Below are 13,249 nucleotides of genomic sequence, written 5' to 3' on the forward strand. Positions count from 1 at the left end.
GTTTGATCCCCAGTCCTGGTGTGTTTGAGAGGCAACCGATCAATGTTTGTCTCCCTCTCTCCCTCCCTTCCCCTCTCTCTAAAATAAATGAGTATGTACTCAGGTGAGGATAAAAAAGAAAAATCCTAAACATTCAACAATTTTTTCTCTGTTTTGTTCACTGCTATATATTATATCCCTAATGCTTAGAATGGTGCATAGCACATAGTAGGTGCTCAGAATGTAAATACAGTATAACAATGAATACAATAGACAAAAATTCTTTCTTCATGGAGTTTAAATTTTACTACTGTTACCGAATGGTGTGGCTGCCCGTCCCCACAAAAAGCCAAATTCATGAGTTAGGTGCTGGTGCGAAAGGAAGGGTTTATTCAGGTGCTGCACAAACCTGGGAGAAAGGTGGACTCCCATCTCAAAGACCACCCCCGCCCCTTCTACTCAAGCCTACAGTTCCTACAGGGATTGGGAGGAGATGGCTTTTTTTTTTCGTTTTCTCTCCCTCCTGCCCCCCACCTCCCCGCAATCCAATTATCTTTCCAGCTTTTGGCCACCTGGGGCCCTATCCATTCATATTTCTGTCTTTCTGCTCAGTGAAGAACCTCCCCCTGCCAGCCACCTTGACCAATGGGAGGAGACTCACCTCGTGCACTGACTTTTACCATGGGAGAAGGTAGACAATAAGCAAAGTATGTAAGTTATATAGTATTTTGGAAGGTGAAAAGTACGGGAGGAAGGTGAGAGAGGGCGTGATTGTCCTCATCTGTTTTTTGGCGCTTTCCTCCAGGCCAGAATTGTGGGTCTCTAACGAAATACTCTATTTTCTTAACACATTGAGTCACCAAAAAAAGAGATGTTTTCTTTGATAGCAATCTTAAAATGCGAAAAGGTGTTAAGTCCTAACAAGGGAAACTTCTCAAAGAGAATGTGAAAACTTCCCGAGTTTTCGTGATGTGTTGAAGTGTCTTTTATGAGTCTTCCATAGACTCACGCTGTTCCCTGATTCAAGACAGAAGGCACTGCCTGTTAATTCTTTCTGCTTCTCCGGAGAAGGGGAAACATTGCTGGGCTAAAAGTCAGTTTTCAAGTGTGAAAGAGTTTCCAGAGTCCCCTTCAAAAAAAAACCCAAACCGTCAGTGAAGTATTTAAGTAAATTTTAACTTAAAAGTTGAGTTGGTCTACAGAATAAGAACCTAAAAGGGTTTTCACAAAAATACTAAGTGCTCATTTCCAGGTGGTAAGATATTGAGTATTCCCACGGCTTTTTATCACAGGTGGAGAGTGATTCGTTTTAATAGGTAACATTTTACTATTTTATCGCTATTGCTATTGTTATTATTTTAGGTAAGTGAATAGAGAGCCCGGCTGACGCGCGGGCAGTGTTGTTCGGAGCTGCCGCGCAGGGGCTTCTGGGGATTGTAGTTCACAGGCTTCGCTGCCCAGGCGCCTTGATCCCGGGCGCGCGCTGAGAGCCGCCTGGAGGTCAAGCGGCTAAGGGCAGCGCTCCCGTTCAGAGGCGGTCCCGGGTTTGTGCGTGGAGGATGTGGGGCTGTAAGCTGGCCCTGTTGACTGGAGTAGGAGGAGTTGGAAGCGGGGACTGTGAACGCTGATAGGGCCGCCTCGGCGGGGCGGGGTGGTGAGGGGCTCGGGCTCGGCTTTCCTGGGATGGCAAGGGGAGAGTTGGACTCCGTTTCGGGGGCAGCCCCGAGTTTGGAAGGGATCGACTCAGGTAGTGCGTCTGCAGATTTCGGGCTTGGCTGTGCATCGCTGGGTCGGGGCTTGGTGTCCGTCTGGGGACGTGACTCTGCAGCTAAGTGGGCGCAGAGGGCGTCGGCTCAGGTTTTGGGGATAATGGTCTGGGCTCTGCGTCTCTGCGTGGAGACGGAGATTGGCACGAGCAGGCTGACCACAGAATGCGGTCGGCGCAGTACCGACGCAATGGGCTTCCGAGCTGATGCAGGTCGTCGCATTCATCCCGGTGCTCACATCGCAGAGAAATGCCATGAGTGTGACCGAAGGGAAAAGGACGTCAGTCAGAACTCGAATCTTATTGTTCACCACAAAACCCGCTCGGGGGAGAGAGTGACTGCCCGAGGGCTCCAGGCAGAGCCCTCGCCTCCCCAGAGAGCAGGAAGGCCCCTCCGGGGGCAAACCCTGTGAAGGCCTGGGATGTGGCAAGGGCTTCAGGCGCAGCTCCTCTCTCCGCAACCATCATCGAGTGCACACAAGGGAGATGTCCTACAAATGTGATGTGTGAGGCAGGCGTTCGTGTTCAGGTCACTTCTTTGTATTCGTCAGGGAATCCGTGCAGGGGGAAAGCCCTGTAAACGGGAAGGGTGCGGGAAAGGCTTTGATCAGAGCTCCAATCCTCTTGTCCACCACAGAGTTCACACTGGAGAGAAGCCCTACAAATGCAGAGTACAATCGATGTTTTTCTCCCGCATTGATATTTTTCTCCCTCTTTTCCCCTCTCTCTAAAAAATAAAGTCTTTTTAAAAATAAAAAATAAATTCTCTTGTGCTTTGAGATGTTCCATTTATTTCATCAAGAGATGGCTTCAAATTACTTATTACATGAACACTGGAGTAGATGTTTATGGTCTCCCACTGTGTTTAAAAATTCTTTTCATCTGAAAAGTCTTTGCTTTTATCTTATCCTAATATATGTGAAACTGAGATCACCAAATATTCTTTTTCCTTTCATGGAGATAGGATCTGTCATATAGGGGATCACATAGTCTGGTTTGTGATAATGGTTTCCTTGTTTTAAGCCGTTATTTTTTTTTTCTCTTGAGAGGGAAACTTGGCCAGCATTTACATTGGCTTTCGTTGAAAGACTATGGTTTCTCGTTCAAATATTTCCAGTCCCTTCTATGAAGTATTCTTGCCCTCCAAAATGAGCTTGTATCTAACTCAGCCTTTAAAACAAAATTCTACTTTACAGGACATTTGAATATTGAGGGAAAGTCCGAGGACGCCATTAGACAAAAGCAGGGTTTGGACGTGTGATTTGATATCCTGATTTCTCCAGCAGTTCAAGGACATGAAAAGTGACAGTGGTGGTGGAAGGATATAGTTCTAGAATAAATGAGCTTTGGGTGAGAGAATCACTTGATCTTAGCCAAAACGCTGAGAACCAATCAGGAGAGATAATCAAATACAATGAATTTATCTATTTGGTTATTGATTGGAATAAAGCAGCTTTATTTAAAAGTCATATTTTTTTCAATAAACAGAAATTCAAAATGGGATACAGATTAGATGATACCAAGAACTGTTAATCTTGTTTCATATGGTAATGATTTAGTGGTTATACAATAAAATATTGTTATTTTTATGTGATATAGTATTTGGAAGGAAATGACAATGTCAAGGAGTTGTTTTAAAATAGCTCAGTGACAAAATTTAAAAATGAGAAGTCAATCCAGCGTGGGAAAATGTCAATAAGTGTGGAACTTACAATACAGGATATACTGTGAAAGTTGGTGCTCTTGAACAAGGCCAAAATAACCTACCTATGAAGTATTCTGACCAAAGAAGATAATCCTTAACCTAATCTTCTTTTTGTGAGAAATGCTCACAATAAGACACCGGGACACAGGACTTCAGCAGCAAAGCGAGGTGTTTATTCACAATTCTGCAGAATTGGGTGCACAACAAGAGGCAGGCACACCGAAGCAGAAAAAGCAAACTGGTTTTACCCCTAATGTGAGTAGCCCACCCCTGCCCCCCGTTTCTTCATTAACTTAGAGCTCCAGAGTTTACAATCTAGCACGATTGTCTAGGGGTGATAGGTCTGTCTCTATCTCTCCCTTGGAGATTCCATAACTTGTTTGTTGAGTTGTCTAGCTATATCTCTCTGTGTTTGATGATGAATATCTTCCTCCCTTTGTTCTCAGAGACATCCATGACGAGCTGTGGAATGTCATTTCCTTACTTGTATACTTATGTTCTTTCTTTATTTTATTGTTAATTCAGTTACAGTTGGTATTAGCTGTTAATGATTTCCTACTGGTTTGAGAGTCACCAGCTTCCTTGTTCCCTACACTTTTAAGTCTAAATTGTACAATAGTTTACCAGAACTACAGGGGAAATTGTAGGAAGTGTTAAATGACAGCAAACCAAAATGTAGGATATCTTTCTTAAAAACTGACCTTGTTTCTTCAATAGGTCAAGGTCATAAATTAGAAATGGATGAAAAGGGATACTTATCCAGATTGAGAGACTCAAGGGACAACAATCGAATGCAACAAACAGGCATTTTTGAGATGACTGTAAAATTTCAAGTTATTTTTTTCAGGTAAGAAGTAACACTAAGAAATTACCATCAATTTTTTAATGTGATAGTTGTAGTGGGGTTTATACCAGAAAATGGAAATATTTAGGGGAAAATAATTCAATGCCATGGTTCTGCTTTAAAATATTACAGTAACAAAAGGGAAGATAAAATTGACAGATCAGGAAAATGTGTCAAATGTTGATACTGTTGAATTTGGGGAATGGGAAATGAGGAGATAGTGTATTTCACTCTCTTGTACTTCTAGGTGTTTGAAATTTTTCATCATATAGTAGTGTAAGAATGTTCATTTCTGTCCAGAAGAAAATAGAGTAGAACCTTTCTGCATTTTTTGTTGTTGTTGAATTTTCTGGATTTGAGTCCAACCCTCACCAATTCACCTGGCAGAAAAATCATGGTCTCACTGGTTTTCATATTCCTAAGACACTTTATTGTATTTGTAATATCAAGAGTAGGATGATCCCATGCAGCATTATTTTTGCTGATATATCTCCCAGGGAAAGGGATATAAAGGAAAGAATAAACAATTCAGACTACATCAAACTAAAAAGTTTCTGATCAGCAAAAGAAAACATCAGCAAGATGAAAAGGGAACCAACCGTATTGGAAAACATATTTGCAAATGATACCTCAGACAAGGGTTTGATCTCCAAAATATATGAAGAACTTATACAACTCAACACCAAGAAGACAGACAATCCAGTTAAAAAGTAGGAAAAGGACCTGAACAGACACTTCTCCAAGGAGGATATACAGAGGGCCCATAGGCATATGAAAGAATGTGCAACATCACTAGCCATCAGAGAGATCCAAATTAAAACCACAATGAGATACCACCTCACACTGGTCAGAATCAACAAACAACAAGTGCTGGTGAGGATGCGGAGAAACGGGAACCCTACTGCACTGCTGGTGGGAATGCAGACTGGTGCAGCCACTGTGGAAAACAGTATGGAATTACCTCAAAAAACTAAAAATGGAACTGCCTTTTGATCCAGTGATTCCACTGCTGAGATTATACTCAAATAATCCTGAAACACCAATTCAAAAGAATCTATGCACCATTATGGTTATAGCAGCATTATTTACAATAGCTGAGTGCTGGAAACAACCTAAGTGCCCATCAGTGGATGAGTGGGTCAAACAAGTGTGGTACATTTATACAATGGAGAAAGAAAGAAGGAACTCCTACCCTTCGCTACAGCATGGATGGAACTGGAGAATATTATGCTAAATGAAATAAGCCAGGCAGCAAAAGACAAACACCATATGATCTCACCTAATACAGGAAACTAATTAACAAAACAAACAAACAAGCAAAATAGAACCAGAGGCATGGAAACAAGGAACAGACTGACAGTGACCAGAGGGCAGGGGGGAGGGGGAGAAAGGGGGAAAGAAGGGGAAGGATCTAGTCAAGGAACTAGTATAAATGATCCATGGACATGGACGAGGGGGTGGGGATTGATTGTGGGAAAGGAGGGAGTTGGGCAGAGCAGGGGAGAGCAATGGGAGGGTGGTGGGACAACTGTAATAGAACAATTTTAAAAGTGGAAAAAAAGGATGAAAGTAGGTTACATGTTGCTTGAACTTGAACAAAAAGATATTTCAAAAATTTACGTATTTACCTCTTCATATTACAGCTAATGTCTTCTCCAGTCAATGCACGCAACTCCTTTCATTCGCTTCAAGATCAGCATTTTATAATGAGCAGTTCACATCAAGGTAGAGCCGAAAGTTTTTGCTGCTTCTGCTTTATATCTTAATAAAGCCTGCATTGCTTTCTTGGGGGTTCTAGTGTGTTCGAATGAATAGTTAATGCCATAAAACACTCTCGGAGTTGTAGATGCATCCAACACTTAACAGGATAAAGTAAAAAATCCAGTCAAAGTAGAATTGATGCCCCGTTTCACTGTCTGCATTTTTAACCCACACATATCTTCCCTTTTATATCATATGTCTCAGTTTCCTTTCACTTTTCAAGCTTTGTTCTTCTCTACAAAAGGAATTTTAGACGTTCATATTTGTTTTGTCACATATGGAAGAACAAAACGAGGAAAAGGAACATAAAGGCTGAGCTCCATCAGCAGGAGAGAATTGATTCAGATTGAACCTAGTAACCTAAAAGAAAAAGGGAAAGGCTTGGAGAAGCACTACCTGAAGAGGATTCTGCAAACTGTGGATTCACATGCATGGAGACACTTGCTGGAGAAAATGCGTACTGATTAGAACCCTGTGCTTTTGGAAGGATTTTCACTCAAAGAGGACAGGGTTAAGAAGTTAGTGCTCTACTTGGGACTCCTGTGAAATACAATGCAATCTCTAAGGGGAGTAGCCGAGCTTCCGCCCTAGGGAGGCCATGACGTTGCCAGTTCTTCCTGAGGGTTCTGGGAAGTGTAGTCTAAGAGCTCTTTGTAGAAGGTGAACTTCCGCTCCTGGGAAGTGAGGTGTTGGCGTTCATCCTCATAAGGAAGTTGTGTCAGACGGGAGACAGCAACGCTTCTTCGCTTGCGTGGGGCCAGCTGAGACGCGTGCTTGGTCTTCGAAGGAGGAGCGTCTGCAGCCAGCCGCAGAGGCTGGGCTTGGGTCCCGCTGGCCGGCGGGTTGAGGGTCTCCTATATCCTCTGCTCCCTGTCCCTTACTCTTGGACTGACCAGACAACTTGCTCTGTCACCTCCTGGGGTTGTGAGATCGGGCAAGTAACAAGCCGTCTGTGCCTTGCTTTGTTTTCTGTAAAATGAGGGTAATAATAGTACTTGCCTAATAGAGTTGTTGGGAGAGTTAAATGAGGTAGTTACAAATAAAAGGTTTAAAATAAGTGGTAAAGATGAGTTTATTTTAATAAATTAATATATTACAGCCCTGGCTGGTGTGGCTCAGTGGCTTGAATGCTGGCCTGAGAACCAAAGGGTCACAAGTTCGATTCCCAGTCAGGGCACAGGCCTGGGTTTCGAGCCAGGTTCCCCGTTGGGGGCGCGTGAGAGGCAACCAAACATTGATATTTCTCTCCGTCTCTCCCTTCCCCTCTCTCTAAAAGTAAATAAAATCTTTTAAAAAATTAATATAATTTCTTAAGGAATGTCCAGTTACCTAAAAGTTTGTATGAGCCCAGGAAGGGACCAGACTTCTACCTGCAGAACTACTGGCCTTTTTTTTCCTAATCCTGGGAGGAATCCTGGCTATTCTTGGCTTCCTTCTGTGCTCTCTGCACCCCCCTCCCTGCCCTTTCTCTTTTTACAAGTGGGAGTGGGAAGTGTGTGTGACTCCGGGGTAGTGTATGGAGATGTCCTCTGTGATTCATGCAGAAGGGAAACACATTTCCAGTCTCTCAGCCTCCTTTGCTTCCCCAGCCCTGACCTCTGGAAGAGGGCTGCAGGAAGGTGGACGGAATGAGTCTTTGGCTGCTAGCACCAGAGCCTCACCTGAGTAGGACTTACCATCTTTCCTACCATGTCATCCCTTGTTTATAGCACGTTCTGCTACATGTTCAAATGTTTGTTGAATAAATGTGGGAGTGGATGGGAGAAATACTAATGATAGTTAATACTTAGTGCTAAGTATGACTGTTTTAAGGACTTTACATAAATCATTTAATCCTCACAACAGCTTCGTGAGATGGGTTATTTACTCATTTAAAGAGCAGAAAATTGAGACACAGCAAAAGTTACCTACCAGAGGTCATCCAATTACTAAGAATCTGAGCTGGGAATTTGAACCAAACTATTCTGTCCCTAGCATCATTCCTTTACTTAAAAAAAATTTGTTTTTTATCCTCACCCAAGGACATTTTTTTTTTTTTTTTCATTGCGTTTAGAGAAAGAGGAAGGGCGAGAGAGAGAGAATATCGGTCATCGACATGAGCAAGAAACATCGATCCACTCGCTCCTGCACGGGCCGGAACCCAAGTATGTGCCCTCACTGGGAATCCAACTGCAACCTTTTGGTGCACAGGACAACGCTCCGACTAACTGAGCCACAGTCGGACAGGGCCCAAACCTAATTTATTAGTGTTTGTTGTCAGGTTTGGAAGGGATAGTTTGTAAAGGATTATGAAAGCTATGTTAATGAATTGTGTGCTTTCGATACGCTTTTTAAGGCATCTTTCATTATTTAGTTGCATTTTTTTACATTAAAATTATTTATTTGATCGTATTTTTAAAAGGAGGGCAGAAATTTAGTTGTATTTCATTTCAAGTAATATTTAGTTGATATTTTGATTATTGAAGTAATGGTTGTGTATTGTAGACAACTAAGAGACTATATGAAACTTAGAGAACTTTGAATTATTCATATTCTTAGGATGTACTGTTAACAAGTTAACATTTTAATGTATTTTTCAGATTTTTATGTTTATTTATCTACATTTCACAAGTTATAATAGGTCTTTTTCCCCCCCTTTGCTTTTTACTTTGGGAACTTACGGTATGGCCAAATGCTCCAAGAATAGGATAACATTTCCGCATCGAATCATCACCAACTTTAACCCTCGTCAATATTTGCTCATCTTGTTGCGTCTAACCTTCCTACCCACACCACCGCCCGCCCCCAGGTCACGTTTGAAGAAAAAAAAATTCGAGAAAAGAGGGAAAGGGTGGCCAAGCTCTCTGAACAGTATAGAATTAAGACCGGCTCTCCGAAAGAGAATAACGACTATCCAAATACCGACTATCCAAAAGAAAAAGGACAGCTTTGCGCAAACGGCTGCCCTGCAGGAGATGCAGAAAGCACAGTCCAGATCCACAGGGTGAGGGACAATTTCACTCCCGAAAAGCTGCCTTTAAAGCATGATCGGTTGGAGAAAATTCACATGTATACAATAGAGCTCTATGTTTGGAAGCCTTTGGGCTCCAGAAAGGCAGGATAATGGCATTCGTTCTGGATCCGCGCGCTGTGAAATACAATCCAGAATCTCGGAGTAGCAGCCGGCACTTCCTCCCTAGGAGGGAGACGAAGCGGCCTGGGAATTCTGGGAAGTGTAGTCCGGGAACACTAGTTGGAAAACTTCCGCTCCAGGAGGCTGAGGGGGTGTCCCTGCTCCCGTCAGGAATTCTGGGAAGCGTAGTCTGGGAGGTCTCTGTAGGCAGAGTCACTTCCGCCCCAGGTACCGGAGGCCGCGGCCTTCATTCCTTTCGGAAAGGTAAGCCCGTTACTCCCGGAGTCCCCGTCCCTGCGCCCACGCTGACCTCCCTTCCCGTTGCTGTGCGCCAGTAGCGAGCAGGCAGGAGATCTTGAGGAAGAGAGTCCGCCCGGGCTAGTGGGGCTTGTGCTCCCGTTGAATGAGCCTGCGGGGCTGAGGGGCGGTTGGTGCATCCCTGGCTTAGGGCCCCGGCCGGGGTCGGACGGCGCTGGGATTCAGGGTCTCCTGGGTTCTGGGCTTTCCCAACCCTTTTCCGGACCGTGGGCCAGCGCTGCCGCGCCCTGAAATTGTAATATTCCGAGAGCATCTTAATATCTCTGCCTGTTTCTTCTTTAAGCTGGTGTTAGTGTCTACCTAATATTGGTATTTTGCGAGTTAAACGAGAATGTAGGAAAGACTTAGAGCCTGGCTTGGGGAGCGAATACGTGTCTTGTTACTAGCACTTCGTAGTTTCCGGAGAAGCACTGAGGTCCCTGAAAGCTTCTGTGCACCCGGGATGGGCTCAGAGCTCCCTGGTCCCTGTCGCATCGCTGAAGGAAGCGGGGCGGCACGCGGATTTCTAATAATGCTTTTAACGGTAATTTTTGGAGAGGGTCACGCCTGGCTATTGTCTGGATGTCCACTATAGTGCATGCGGGAGTTCTCATGGAGACCTAATTTCTCTCAGCCTCCCTTCCTTTCCAGCCTCGACTCCTTGAAAAAGGCTGCATCGGGGAGGGAATGACCCTTCGGCTCCTAGAGGCAGAGCCTCACCTGAGGGGGATTTAGCATATTTCTCCCCCTTTTCTCTCTTAGAGGAGAAGCTAGTTCCTTCACGCACCGATGCCGTGATATTTGTTGAATAAGGTAGGAAGGGATGGGAGGTCTTAAGCATGAGTAGTGACGACGATGCTTAATCACTGAACGGTAAATATTATTCTAGGAGTTGTATATGAATTAACATTTAATCCTCACTAGAGCCCATGGGTACTCTTATTCTCCTGTTAAAGATGAGGAACAAACACAGAGGGCTTAAGTTGCTTATCCTAAATCACATAGGTAGTAAGACATTGAGCTGGGATTTGAATTCAGGCAGTTCCAATCTATTGTTTTAGTTCTTTTTTTATTTATTTTTTATTGTCTTAGTTCTTAACATGCTTAGTATCAGGTTGACAAAGCATGCTTTGGATTTTTGTAGGGGGCCATGAAAGCTATGTCTGTGAGCTTTGAGTTTTTGATAAGTTCTTGTTTTTTTGGACACCTGCAATTTAATTATACTTTATTTGAAATAACATTTATATTTCAAATTCTGATTACAGAATTGATTGCATATTGTAAAGAATTAAGAAAATATACGAAGTATAAAGAAAAAGATTTACTTACCCATGACCACAGATACAGAGATAATAGTAATATTTTAATGTTTTCCTATTCCAGAGATTTATTTTTGGATTTTTACTTAAGTTTTACAAAATAGGTATCATAGGTTTTATTTTCCCCTTAATTTTTTACTATGGAAGTCTGTAATCATAGCCAAATTAATAATAAAATAACGAACCCCTATGGAGCCATCACTCAAATGCAACCCTTTTGTCAGTCTTGTAGCAACCCCTTCTCTCCAAATGTTCATGTTTCAGTATTTTAAAGAGAATCCACAACACTGAGTCAGTCTGATAGTGATCGATTTATTGTCATAACTGCCAAAAACGGGTGATCATTCATTGTTTATATCCAGGACCAAGAAAGGGAGACGTTAGCAGATATACTAATGTGGTCAATCTTTGCATCTTAGAGAATGGCACTTGAGAAAGCCAAGGGACACCAGAGTATTGTTGCACTTTGGAGAGGGATGGTGATGAAGTTTTTCTCATACACAGTTTGACTTAGCTCTGTTTTGGGGCTTTGTTTCTTATTTTTCTCTTTCTACACACTGAAAGTTCTGTTGTTGGGACCATGTCATATTTTTCTGTGCGAGCACGAAGTGCAGGTTGGCGAGGCTTTGTAGGTAGAGTAGCTACTCAAAAGACTGCTGGCATCCGGGGTTTGCAGTATAGAATTTTGGAAACTGGAATTAGGTAGCAAAATGGAATAGAAGTAACCCATGGAGATACTCCTTAATCTCCCATACTATTGGTGAACTGTAGAATTCAACTATTTCAGCAGACTGAAAAGTTGATGAGCAATTATTTTCATGATTTAAAACAAATTTCCTAAGAACTACAATGGTAGGATGATAACAGCTAAGAATAATATTGTACTTTATGAGTGAGGTAGTGTTTCCAATAGTTTAGAGATATTAATTTACTTCTGATAACAAACCTGTTATTACCTTCATTTTACACATGAGGAAACAAGGTTTTTTAAAACAAGTGTCATATAGTGAAATTGACTTTTTTTTTTCCTTTTAGAGGTACAATTTAATTAATTTTAACACAGGTATAGATTTGTGTAATTACCACCATCATCAGATACATAACAGTTCCATAACCCCCCAAAGCTCCCCACCTATTTTCCCTTTATAATCATCCCCTACCACACCTGTAACCAACCACCAGCAACCACTATAACCGTATAGTTTTGTCTTTCAGAATGTCATGTAAGTGGTCTCATGTCAAATCGAACCTTTCAAGCCTGCATTCTTTCAGCATTATGTCTTTGGTGTTCATCCACGTTGTTGTATGTATTAGTGCTTCATTTGTTTTTAGTGCCGGTTAATATTGTATTTATGGACATACCATAGTTTATCCATTCACCCATTAAAGGATATTTGGGTTGCTTCTAGAGTCTGGCAATAAGCGGCTGTAAACATTTATGCTTATTTCTCTAGATCACATAATCAGGAATGGGATTGCTGGGCAATATGGAAAATGTATGCTTAACTTTATAAGAAACAGCCAAAATATTTAATGATGTTTGAGAGTTCCGGTTGCTCCACGTCCTTGTCAGCATTTATTATTGTCTTTTTAAATTCTAACAGGTGTGCATTGACATCTCACTGTAACTAATGCACTTTTCCCTGATGACTAATGATGTCCATCAGATATATCTTCAGCTTTTTTGCCAGTGTTCTCAGCTGTAAAAACTGCCCCAACCCCTTGGGTTATTATGAGGATTAATTTAGGCAATTCCTCTAAAGCACAGGATTTGGCTCTTGATTTCTCACCACCTTTCCTCTTCCTCATTTGCCCCAGGTGCCCTCTGACCCTCGTTCTGTTGAAGTACTGTGATTCGCTCTTAGTGGCTAACACAGTTCTGTCTCCCTCCAGGGCTAAGATCAGGCCACATCTTCTCCACTGAGCCCACCCAGCCCTCATCCAGTCTGGGCTTGGGGGCCCCTTCTGTGTTCTCCTGGAGGACCCAGCTTAATCTCTGCTCTGGCATTTGTCAGTGTGGTATAATTGCTGGTTATCTTATTGTTCTCCCACATTAGGCTCTGAACAAATACAGATCTGGGAAGTGGATCCCTTTTGGAGGTGACCCATAAATGTTGGGTTAAGTGAAAGAAAACTCAGCTCTTCCAGTGCTAATGATGTGGCCAAGTTAATCCTTGTTCTTGGTAGTTACGCATCATCCTGTGGATTCTCCCGCAGTGGCCTCGTGGGCAGGGACTCGGGAGGGGTGGCCCCTCGACTAGAGGAGCAGAAACCGTCCCTACAGCAGAGCTAGAAGGCTCTGCCTTATTCAGAGCCCAGGGCTAGCCCTTTTTTTCAGTTCTTTCCCTTTCACAGACGACCTTGCAGTTGCCTGGGAACAGTAAATAAGGTAAACAACAATAAATATCTGTTGGGAATAGTGAATAATCCTGAAGGAGAACCCAAAGAAATTAAACTTCTGGTCTCC

The sequence above is a fragment of the Furipterus horrens genome, unplaced genomic scaffold (assembly GCF_987537825.1).
Source record: "Furipterus horrens unplaced genomic scaffold, mFurHor1.1.pri manual_scaffold_13, whole genome shotgun sequence".
Classification (NCBI taxonomy): Eukaryota; Metazoa; Chordata; class Mammalia; order Chiroptera; family Furipteridae; genus Furipterus; species Furipterus horrens.